A 12,084-nucleotide genomic window follows, 5' to 3' on the forward strand; every position below is an offset into this window, starting at 1 on the left:
TGTGTTCCTCCAGCTCCACACTGCGTTACCTAACTATTATAATCCCATTTTCCAGCTTTTGGCCCGTAGCCTTATATGCTTTCTGCTGCTTTATTGGTAAAAGTCTGAGCTTTTCTGTTTTGTTTTGTGGGCTTGTGGAGGAGGTGTGGTTCTCATTCCAACGAGTGCTTTCTTATTGAGAGAAAACATTTCCACTTGTCACTTGAGACAACCAGGAGATGGGTAAGATAGACATTAATAAATCCAGTCAGAACTTCAGGAGAAACTTCTTTACCCAGAGAATAGTGAGAATGGGGAGCTCGCACTCACCAGAGGTGATTAATGTGAATTAATGAGATTAATTTAAGAGGAAGTTGGAAAAATATTAATGCGACAAATGAGAGAGAAAGGAATAGAATGATACAGTGATGGGGTCAAATAAAGGTGGGGTTGGATGAAGCTTGTGAGGAGCATAAACACCAGCATGCTACAGTTGGGCCAAATGGTCTGTTTCAGTTCTGTAGATTCAATGTCATTCTATCTCAGGCATAAACAATTTCAGGTGTTCAGATGAACAACATAAAAAAAACCTGGAAAGCCCATGCAGAGTGAGGAATTAAAACCTGGTCCAGCAGACGAATGACCAAGGACCTGGTCAGTCAAATGTTTATTAAGTCCCACTGACCCCTTTAAGGCCTTTATTGAAGACCTTGCTGAGATGGCAGAAGAGAAACTAACTATAATGACCATTAGAAAAATACAGCCTAAAAGTTTATACAATCATAAGGTGTAGAGATAAGGCGATTAGCCAAGGTCTTTTTCCAATGCAGGCAAATAGGACAAGTTAAGTTTACGAAGCCTAGTCCGCATGGGCGAGTTGGACCAAAGGGTCTGTTTCCATGTTGTGTGACTCTATGACCCTCATTAATATGAAGTTGCAGACTCCATGTATTAATCAGACAATTTCAAACCAATTTCTGTATTCAGCTCTATTGGAGCAGATCAAAGCAGACAATCACTTAGAGAGGGGTGAACTGACTGCTCAGTTTTAACACTAAAGGTTTATGATGAGGAGAGGGATAAGGTGGTGCTTCCTGGAGTAGAGTCAGAACTCAAGATCAGATCAGGAATCCTGAAGATGAGATGTTGAGGAGGACAGGGAACATCAGTGAAGAAACTTTCTGCTTCTGCTGCAAGGGATAATCGCCCACATTCCTCCCACCACACATATAGACATCTCACACCCCACAACCGTCCAGTCACATTCCCTGGCTAGAGGCCACTTTTCTGGACTCAGGGTTAAAATAAAATCGAATAAAAGCGAACGATCCTGAGCTTCTTATTTCTCAGGTGCTGAGAATTGTGTACTGCTGCTACTTTATTGGTAAAAGTCCCATCTTTTTTGTTTTGTTAAGTGGGCTTAGAACATAGAACATAGAACAGTACAGCACAGTACAGGCCCTACGGCCCACAATGTTTTGCCGAACTTTTACCCTAATCCTAAGGTCTATCTAACCTCCACCACTACCTTATACTATCATCCATATGCCTATCTAATAGCTGCTTAAATGCCCCTAATGAGGCCGACTTCACTACCCTCTCCGGCAATGCATTCCAAACCCCTACCACTCTCTGAATAAAGAACCGACCTCTGACGTCTACCCTATATCTCCCTCCACTCACTTTAAAACTATGCCCCCTCGTAATAGCTACCTCCAACCCAGGAAAAAGTCGCTGGTTGTCTACTCTATCTATACCTCTGAAAATTTTGTACACCTCTACCAAGTCACCTCTCATCCTTGTGGAGAATATATGGTTATCATTGCAACAAGTGCTTTCTTATTGATAGAAAACTGGGGACGGGGGTCGGTTAGTTCAGTTGGCTGAAAGCAGGGTGCTGCCAACAGTGTGCGGGTAATTCTGAGGTCAGCATGAAGGTGTCACCTCCTCAACTTCACTCCTTACCTGAGGCATGGTGACCCTCAGGTTAAAACACCACTAATCATCTCTCTCTCTCTCTCTGACAGAGTGGGGCTGTGGGGACCTTGCTTTTTACCAATATTTACATATCTCCTAGACATATGAGAATTTGCAGCCCATATGTTGCTTAGTGTTATAAATAGAACCAACCAAAGCAATACCTTGTGCGCTTAATACAGTTGTCTTCGCTTCCAAGGCAGCATGCATATGCCCTACTTTAACATGGGCAATTAGAGAAGTCATTCCTACATGGATCAGGACCACCTAAGAACAGAGCAAAAATGAGAAGTATTATAAATCAAACATAGAGAATTCTGAAGGGGTTTGGCAAGCGAGGTGTAATGGTTATTTGATGTGAGTGATTGTTTTCTGTGTCTGGGGAATCCAGGACACAGCAGCACAGTCTCAGGAGAAGGAGTTGAACCTTCAGGATTGCAGCAAGGAGAAATTTCTCCAACCCGCAAGTTGCAAATCTTCAAATTCTGACTCCAGAGGTTTTGAATGATGTCCTAGTGGTATTATTGCTAGCCTATTATTCAGAATTACAGGTAATATTCTGAGGACCTGGGTACAAATCCCATCATGGAACATGATGGGTTTCGCACTCAATAAAAATCTGGAATTGAGTCTAATGAGGACCATGACAACACAATCGATCTTTGGAAAAACCCGTCTGGTTCACTCATGTCCTCTGGGGAAGGAAATCTGCCACCTTTACCCAGTCTGGCCAGCACGTAACTTCAGACACACTGGAATATAGTTGACTCTAAATTGCACTCAGGTGGCCCTGCATTTCGGAGATATTTGCTTGAAATTTTGATTTTCTGGTGCAAAGTTTCTTATCTCACCAAGATATACACTTTTCTGACATCTACTACTGATTCTTAGAATGTGTCTCTCATAAAACTATGTTCAAATATGACAAGATATGGATAATATCCAGGCTTGGGTTGACAAGTGGTAAGTAAGGGACAACAAGGTGTAGAGCTGGATGAACACAGCAGGCCAAGCAGCATCAGAGGAGCAGGAAAGCTGATGTTTCGGGTCTAGACCCTTCTTCAGAAATGGGGGAGGGGAAGGGGATTCTGAAATAAATAGGGAGAAAGGGGGAGGCGGATAGAAGATGGATAAAGGAGAAGATAGGTGGAGAGGAGACAGACAGGTCAAGGAGCCGGGATAGAGCCAGTAAAGGTGAGTGTAGGCGTGGAGTTAGGGAGGGGATAGGTCAGTCCAGGGAGGACAGACAGGTCAAGGAGGCGGGATGAGGTTAGTAGGTAGGAGATGGGGGTGGGGCTTGAGGTGGGAGGAGTGGATAGGTGGGAGGACAGGTTAGGGAGGCGGGTATGAGCTGGGCTGGTTTAGGGACGCGGTCGGGGGAGGGGGATTTTGAAGATTGTGAAGTCCACATTGATAAGTAACATTTGTGCCACACAAATTCCAGCAATGACCATCTCCAACAAGAAACAATCCAACCACCGCTCTTGATATTCAAAGGTGTTGTATCATTGAATCCTCCACTCGCAACATCCTGGGGTTACCATTGACTAGAAACGCCACTAGATTCACCATTTAAGGGAGACAATGCCCTAGTGGTATTATCAATGGACTGTTAATCCAGAGATCTAGATAATATTCTGGCGACCCAGGTTCAAATCCCGTCACGGCAGATGATGGAATTTGAATTGAATAAATATCTGGAATTAAGAATCTAATAGTGACCATGAATCCATTGTCGATTATTGGAAAAACCCATCTGCTTCACTAATGTCCTTTAGGGAGGAAAACTGCCATCCTTACCTGGTCTGGCCTCCATGTGACTCCAGACCATAGCAATATGGTTGACCCTTAACTGCCCTCTGGGCAATTAGGGATGGGCAATAACTGCTGCCTAGCCAGTGATGCCCTCATCCTGTGAATGAATAAAGGAAAATAAAATATAAAGAAACTGGCTACAAAAGCAGACCAGAAGCTAGTAATACTGTGGCAAGTAACTTGCCTCCTGACTCCCCAAAACTTGTCCATCATCTACAAGGCTCAAGTCAGGAGTGTGATGGAATACTCCCCACTTGCCTGGATGAGTGCAGCTCCAGCAACTACTCAAAAAGCTCAACACCATTGGACAAAGCAGCCCACTTGATTGGCACCACATCCACACCCTCCATCCCTGATGCTCAGTAGCAGCAATGTGCACTATCTACAAGATGCACTGTGTATATTCACCATAGATCATAGAATCCCTACAGTGTGGAAACAGGTCCTTTGGCCCAACAAGTCCACACTGACCCACCAAACAGCATCCCACCCATCCACCTACCTCTTTTCCCTGTAACCAACCTAATCTACACATCCCTGAATGCTATGAGCAATTTAGCATGGTCAATCCACCCTAACCTGCACATCTTTGGACTGTGGGAGGAAACTGGAGCACCCGGAGGGAACCCATGCAGACATGGGGAGAATATGCAAACTCCACACAGACAGTTGCCCGAGGATGGAATCGAACCCAGGTCCCTGGTGCTGTGAGGCAGCAGTGCTAACCACTGAGCCACCGTGCTGCCCCTCAGACAGCACTTTCCAAATCCATGACCACTTCCATCTGGAAGGACAAGGGCAGCAGCTATATTTAACATTGAGGCATGAATCACTTGAACTAGCTCTGTTTGGCGAGACATTCATTTGATTGTCAAAGCAACTGCTCTAATATGAACTCAGTCACGGCAGGAAATTCCAAGGAAAACAGTAGAGATGATTTAAGGATATCCTCAAAGCCTCCCTGAAGGGATCATACATTCCTGCCGACTTGGCTTGTGACTCTCCAAAATGGAGAGCATTGACTTGGGAAGGTGCCAAACCCATTCGGGAGTTTTCAACACAAACGTACAGAGGTGAAGTCAAAGTGAGTGCACAAGCTCACAACCAACCCACCCACCTGATCCTTCAGACATCACTTGTCACATTTATGGGATATTGCACAGATCACACGTTGGACTTACCATCCATCAAACCAGACTGGAAACTCATCAATTTTCAATCCTGAAGGTCTGTTCTACAATCCCAACTAATGTAATTTATGGACAAAATCTGGCTTGATAAATTATATGTGGTTGTTGACTTGCTCACCGAGCTGGCTTGTTTTTCTTCTATTCATTCCTTAACGGGATGAGGGTGTCGCTGGCTAGGTAGCACTTATTGTCCATCCCTAATTGCCCAGAGGGCAGTTTAGAGTCAACCACATTGCTGTGGGTCCGGAGTCACATGTAGGCCAGACCAGGTAAAGTTTTGTTCAGACGTTTCATCACCATGCTAGGTGACATCATCAGTGGAGCCTCCTATGAAGCGATGTTATTCTACTCCACTTGGAATTTATACTGACTGGTCTGTTATGGTGAGTATTGTCATTTCCGGTTTTGATCTGTATGGGTTTATATATGCAGTTCCATTCTATATGTTTGTTGATTGAAGTATGGGTGGAGAACCATGCCTCGAGGAATTCCCATGCATGTCTATGTTTGGCTTGGGCTACTATGGTTACCTTGTCCCAGTTAAACTGATAGCCTTCATTGTCTGAATGTACAGATATTAAGGAGAGTTCATCTGTTGTTCGTGTATCCTGATGGCTAGTTTCCTTCCTAGCTGTCTGATATAATGCTTGTGGCAGTCGTTGCATGGTATTTTGTAAACTACGTTGGTTCTGCAATTTGTGGGAATGGGGTCTCTTATCCTTGTAAGTGTTTGTCGTAGAGTGGCTTCTACAAGAACATATCAGAACTGACAGCGAGATTCCTAAGACCACTAGGAATCATCGTGGCCCACAAGCCCACAGTGACTCTACTCAGGGGAAATACCTGACACATATTGCGTTAGACTAAACCTCTTTGAATTGTACAACCATGAATTTACAAGAAGCCAGTCCTGAAGCAGAATTGTAGCTTTCTCTTTATTTCTTGATTCACTGATAGTGAGTAGCTGATATACCAGCAGGTAAGTCTTGTGTTTAAATATGAACAGTCGAAGCGCTCATAAACCTGTACCTTACTTGTCCAGTTTTGTTGAGACATCTTGCCAGCTTGAGAAATGGTGTGAGTAACTATTTTCCCATCATCTGGTATCCACGGACCACAGATTCCACCTTTTTTCTGAAATAAACAAGATTGGAAACTTTGATTGTGAAATCTGTGGGATGATAGAATGTTTATAGCACACAGAGAGACCATACAGACCATTGTGTTTGGCTGGCTTTCCTTGAACAAGAAACATAGAGCAGTACAGTGCAAGAATGGGCACTTCAGCCCACCATATCTGTGTTGACCACAGTACCATTCTAAACTAATCCTGTCTGCCTACACATGGCTTGTGCCCCTCTATTCCCTGCTTGTTCATGTGTCTTTCACCTCTTAAACATTGCTATTGCACCTGCTTCTACTACTTATATGAAGTTGGTGTGTGTAAAATGGTAAAATGGGGGAAAGCATTGCATTGTCCATTTAAAAGATGCTGTTTTTTCGGTGCTCAGAGTTAAAAAGAATGTTGAACGCAGCTTAAGGTGCAGGTGTACAGACAGCACCTAAATTGAAACATTTTGTATTGAACAGCCATGCTGCATTTTTAGCAAGACAACAAGTCTGTTCAAATTTAGTCAATCAATTTAAACCAAGCCCTTAGATACTAAAAACCTATCAAATTTGAAGCTGATGGTGTTGCCAACCTAGAAACCAATCATATTGTAAGAAAATGGAAGGATCATCAAGGGTATGAAAAAGAGGGCATTTGGAAAATCAGGGAGAGCCAATAGCCATCTAAAGCAAAAGCAAATCTGTCATCTGAGAAAAAAATTTGGCTCTTGTGGTTGGTTGAGTCGCCGAGCTGGTTCATTGTTCTGCAGACGTTTCATTACCCTGCTGGGTAACATCATCAGTGCAGCCTCCGATGAAGCATTATTGTGTTTTCCCACCTGGTTTTTAAACTCTGGAGTCTGTCGAACTGGATTACCTCACTTCCGGTTTTCCTTCGCAATGGAGTGTATATGAGGTCAAGCTCTATGTGTTTGTTCAAATAACAGGCGGGAAAACACAACGATGCTTCATCGGAGGCTGCACTGATGATGTTACCCAGCATGGTAATGAAACGTCTGCAGAATAACAAACCAGCTCGGTGAGCGAACCAACCACAACATCCACAACCCGAGCTACAAATCTACTCTAAAACTTTAGAAATTTGGCTCTCACAAAAAAAAATCATTAAGCTCTCTAAAAAAAAGCCACCATCAAAGGTACCACAGCAGTTTTTTTTAGCTCAGAATCCTCAGAGGAAATCATAGAAAAAACAGTCATGACAGCAAGATCAATGGAAGAAAGACGTTTGTGACTTGAGATCGACAGAGGAAAGGCTGGAGAAGGCAGAGTGTTCCAGAAGACACAGTTATGTGCAAACTTGAAGAGATTAAGTTTTAATTTATTGTTGTCTTATTAACTGGGTTTATGTAAGTGGGAGATAACACAGTGTGGAGCTGGAGGAACACAGCAGGCCAGGCAGCAACAGAGGAGCAGGATCCCAACTCGAAACAGTAACTTTCCTGCTCCTCTGATGCTGGTGTGTACCTTTGCCGTACATACAAGGCCGCCATTCACATTAACTTAGAATAAGATAAGAAAAAAAGTTTAAGAGAGTCTAACTTTTCTTTTCACTGCCGCAGTTCCACTCAGGACTTTCCAGCCCTCTCCATGTCTCCATCAGAGTTCCGCTCCAGGCTTTCCAGCCCTCGTCCTGCCGCTGAATTTTGTTCAGTTAGGGTATAGTTAGGAGTTTGGGAGAAATTGTTCAGTTTGTTAGTAGTTCTGTTAATTCCTTCACTGTTAAGGCTAAATAAATAAATTGTTGCTTGTTAATTATAAATGAATTTTCTTTAATTTAACTGCCCCTTGACCATAGCAGTTTAACTGATTAGGCGAGGTGAGGTTAGCTTCCCTGGGTGTTTTGTGTTTAACTATTAGAAGGGAACATCTACTCCCACTGTACCACACTGGGGGCTTGTGTTTCAATTTTAATTATCAGAGGGTTTTGAATCCTTTCCTAACACTACCTGCCTTGGCAGTGTGTTCCAGGCACCTATCACACTGTGTGTAATAAACTTTCTCCTCTCACCGTAAACGTATGCCCTTAGTATTTGTTATTTCCACCCTGGGAAACAGACTCTGACTATCCATGCCTCTCATAATTTTATATACTTCTATCAGATTGTCCCTCAGCCTCCGACGCTTGAGCAAAAACATCATAAATTGAACCCATGCTTTGGGATTACTGCATTGCAAATCAGCTGTCCAGCAAACTGAGCTAACCAACCCAAATGAATTTTGGTAATTGGTACTGGTTACATATTCACCAGGAGACTAGCTTAAAATTCCAGTTTTTTTATTGACATTCCTACAGTGGGATTTGATCCTATGTGCTCAGGGCATTAGTGCATGCTGTTCTGAGTTACCAGCCCACTGACCTTACCAGTGGACCACTAGATATCATTCCTGAATGAGCAGCTCACCTTGTGCTATTTTCCCATCTTCTCCCTTTAAGCCTGTGCATTCTTTCTTTTCAAATAAAAATCCAATTTCTTCTGAGGAAGTCACTTAACTCAGCTCAATTCCCTGCCCTTTCCCCAGTGACCCGGCAAATGTTCCCTCTTTTAGTGTTTGCATATTTCCAATCAGCCTGTTCAGAGATGTTATTAACACTCTGTGGAGAGGTTGGTACTTAAATCTGGCTCACGTGTCTCAGAGGTAGGGCCACTACCACTATACCACAACACCGTCCCCCAGCCAACTTGTCAAGTGCATCTAATTCCCTAATCAACACTTCAATTTGATCAGCCTTCACCACATTTTCAGGCAGTGCACTCCAGACCTGATCCACTCACCATGCTAAGAAGCTTTCCTTCATTTTGTTGTGGCTATTTTAGAAATCACTTTAACTCCATATCCTCTGGTTGTTAACCCTCCCCCTAGAATAGACCATCTATCTACCATGTCCAGACCTCTCATTACTTAAATATTCCATCAGTTTCTTCTCATCTTTCTCTTCTCTCAGGAGAACGGCTCCAATTTTCCAAAGGAAAAAATAAACTGTGGATGCTGAAGATCTGAAACAAAAACAGAAATTGCTGGAGAAACTCAGCAGGCCTGGCAGCATCTGTGGAGAGAAAGCAGAGAGCAGTCCCTTCCTCAGAAGGGTCACTGGACCCAAAATTCTAACTCTGCTTCTTCCTGCACAGATACTGCCAGACCTGTGAAATATCATCCAGAAATGTATTACCAATTGATCCAAATGGTGCCAAGGGAACAGGGGAAGATATTTCATTCTACATTATTGAAGCTTTGAGCCGGTAATATTGATAACATTCATTTCTGAGTAAGAGAGAGTGTGGCTTATTTGTGTGGCTTATTTATGAGTTCTACCTGAGCAATACACGACTACAGCTTTGTAATAATGAGGTTCCTAGCGAAGTAAACAAAGGGTACAGGCTAATTCCTAGCAATTCGGTGTTCAAAGTTTTATTAATTAATAGAAAAGGATTTTGCGGGGTCTTGACAGAATGGATACTGAAAGGATATTTCCATGTATGGAAGAAACTGGAAATACGAGTCACTTATTTTCAAAATCAGGGATCACCCTTTTAAAACATGAGATGAGACTTTTCTTTGTCTCAGAAGGTCATGAGTCTTTTGAACTCTCTTTCTGAAAAGGTGGTGGAAGCAGATTGTTTGAATATTTTTAAGGTACAATCATAGAGTCATACAGCACAGAAACAGACCCTTCAGTCCAACCATCCACGCCGACCATATACCCAAACAAAACTCGTCCCACTTGCCTAAGCTTGGCACATATCAGTCCAAATGTTTCTTATTCATGTACTTACCTAACGTCTTTTAAAATTGTAACTGTACCAGCATCCACCACTTTCTCTGTCAGTTCATTCCACACACGAACCACTCTGTGTAATAAAAAAGCCCCTCATGTCTTTTTTAAATCTTTCTCCTCTCACCTTAAGAATGTGCCCCCTAGTCTTGAAATCCCCCATCCTAGGGAAAAGACACCTGCCATTCACTTTATCTATACCCCTCATGGTTTTACAAACCTCTATAAAGTCACTCCTCAAACTCTTATACTCCATTGAAAAAAGTCTCAGTCTATCCAGCCTCTCCTTATAACTCAAACACTCCATTCCTGGCAATATCCTGGTAAATCTTTTCTGAACCCTCTCCAGCTTAATAATACCGTTCCAATTGCATGACAACCAAAACTGGACACAGTATTCCTGAAGAGGCCTCACCAATGTCCTGTACAACCTCAACATGACTTCCCAAATCCTATACTCAAAGGACAGAGCGATGAAGGCAAGTGGTGGATAGACTCTTGGTAAGCAAAGAGTGAAAGGTTATTGGGTAGGTCGCAAGGTGGAGTAATCAGATCATAGTCATACTGAATGGCAAAGAAGGATCAAGGGGCTGAGTGGCCTCCTCCTGCTGTTAATTCACATGTTCACTTATTCAACATACCATGTGCAGCAATTCTACCATCGGTGTTACAAACAGCACCGAAAACAATAATTTCCATTAAATTTCCACAGGCTTCATTAAAACAACAATTTGCATTTGTGTGGCACAATAAACTTAGTAAGATGGTTCACGGGAGCAATTATCAAACATAATTTGCCACTGAGCCATGTAAGTTATGTTAGAATAGGTGAATTAAGGCTTAGTCAATTGTTGAGTTCTAGGTTATATTTGAGAAAAGGTCAGATGGAGAGGAACCTTCCAGTCTACAGCAGAAAACACAGCTGCCAATGGTGGAGTGAGGAAACACAAACAGAAAGTGCTGGAGAAGCTCAACAGGGCTGGCAGCATCTGAGGAGAGAGAAACAGAGTTTATGTTTCGAGTACAGTTTGATTATTCTTCAGAATGGTTCTGAAGAGAAGTCATGTTGGACTTTTCAGGAATAAAAGAATGATTAGAGTAAGATTAGGACCAGTCAAGGACAGTAGTGGGAAGTTGTGCGTGGAGTCCGACGAGATAGGAGAGGCGCTAAATGAATATTTTTCGTCAGCATTCACACAGGAAAAAGACAATGTTGTCGAGGAGAATACTGAGATACAAGCTATTAGACTAGTCGGGATTGAGGTTCATAAGGAGGAGGTGTTAGCAATTCTGGAAGGTGTGAAAATAGATAAGTCTCCTGGGCCGGATGGGATTTATCCTAGGATTCTCTGAGAAGCTAGAGAGGAGATTGCAGAGCCTTTGGCTTTGATCTTTATGTCGTCATTGTCTACAGGAATAGTGCCAGAAGACTGGAGACTAGCAAATGTTGTCCCCTTGTTCAAGAAGGGGAGTAGAGACAACCCTGGTAATTATAGACCAGTCAGCCTTACTTCGGTTGTGGGTGAAGTGTTGGAAAGGATTATAAGAGATAGGATTTATAATCATCTAGAAAGGAATAATTTGATTAGGGATAGTCAACACGGTTTTGTGAAGGGTAGGTCGTGCCTCACAAACCTTATTGAGTTCTTTGAGAAGGTGACCAAACAGGTGGATGAGGGTAAAGCGGTTGATGTGGTGTATATGGATTTCAGTAAAGCGTTTGATAAGGTTGCCCACGGTAGGCTATTGCAGAAAATACGGAGGCATGGGATTGAGGGTGATTTAGTGGTTTGGATCAGAAATTGGCTAGCTGTAAGAAGACAGAGGGTGGTGGTTGACGGGAAATGTTCATCCTGGAGTTCAGTTACTAGTGGTGTACCGCAAGGATCTGTTTTGGGGCCACTGCTGTTTGTCATTTTTATAAATGACCTGGATGAGGGCGTAGAAGGATGGGATAGTAAATTTGTGGATGACACTAAAGTCGGTGGAGTTGTGGATAATGTGGAAGGATGTTGCAGGTTACAGAGGGACATAGATAAGCTGCAGAGCTGGGCTGAGAGGTGGCAAATGAGTTTAATGCAGAAAAGTGTGAGGTGATTCACTTTGGAAGGAGTAACAGGAATACAGAGTACTGGGCTAATGGTAAGATTCTTGGTAGTGTGGATGAGCAGAGAGATCTCGGTGTCCATGTGCATAGATCACTGAAAGTTGCCACCCAGG

General features: G+C 42.9%; 1 protein-coding gene across 1 annotated transcript in view; it reads right to left on the reverse strand.

Moving 5' to 3' along the window:
- LOC125484144 (di-N-acetylchitobiase-like) overlaps positions 1–12,084 on the reverse strand; it is a 75,263-nt gene that overhangs the window by 33,222 nt on the left and 29,957 nt on the right. The window lies entirely within an intron of this gene.

The sequence above is a fragment of the Rhincodon typus genome, chromosome 10, assembly GCF_021869965.1.
Source record: "Rhincodon typus isolate 14 chromosome 10, sRhiTyp1.1, whole genome shotgun sequence".
Taxonomy (NCBI): domain Eukaryota; kingdom Metazoa; phylum Chordata; class Chondrichthyes; order Orectolobiformes; family Rhincodontidae; genus Rhincodon; species Rhincodon typus.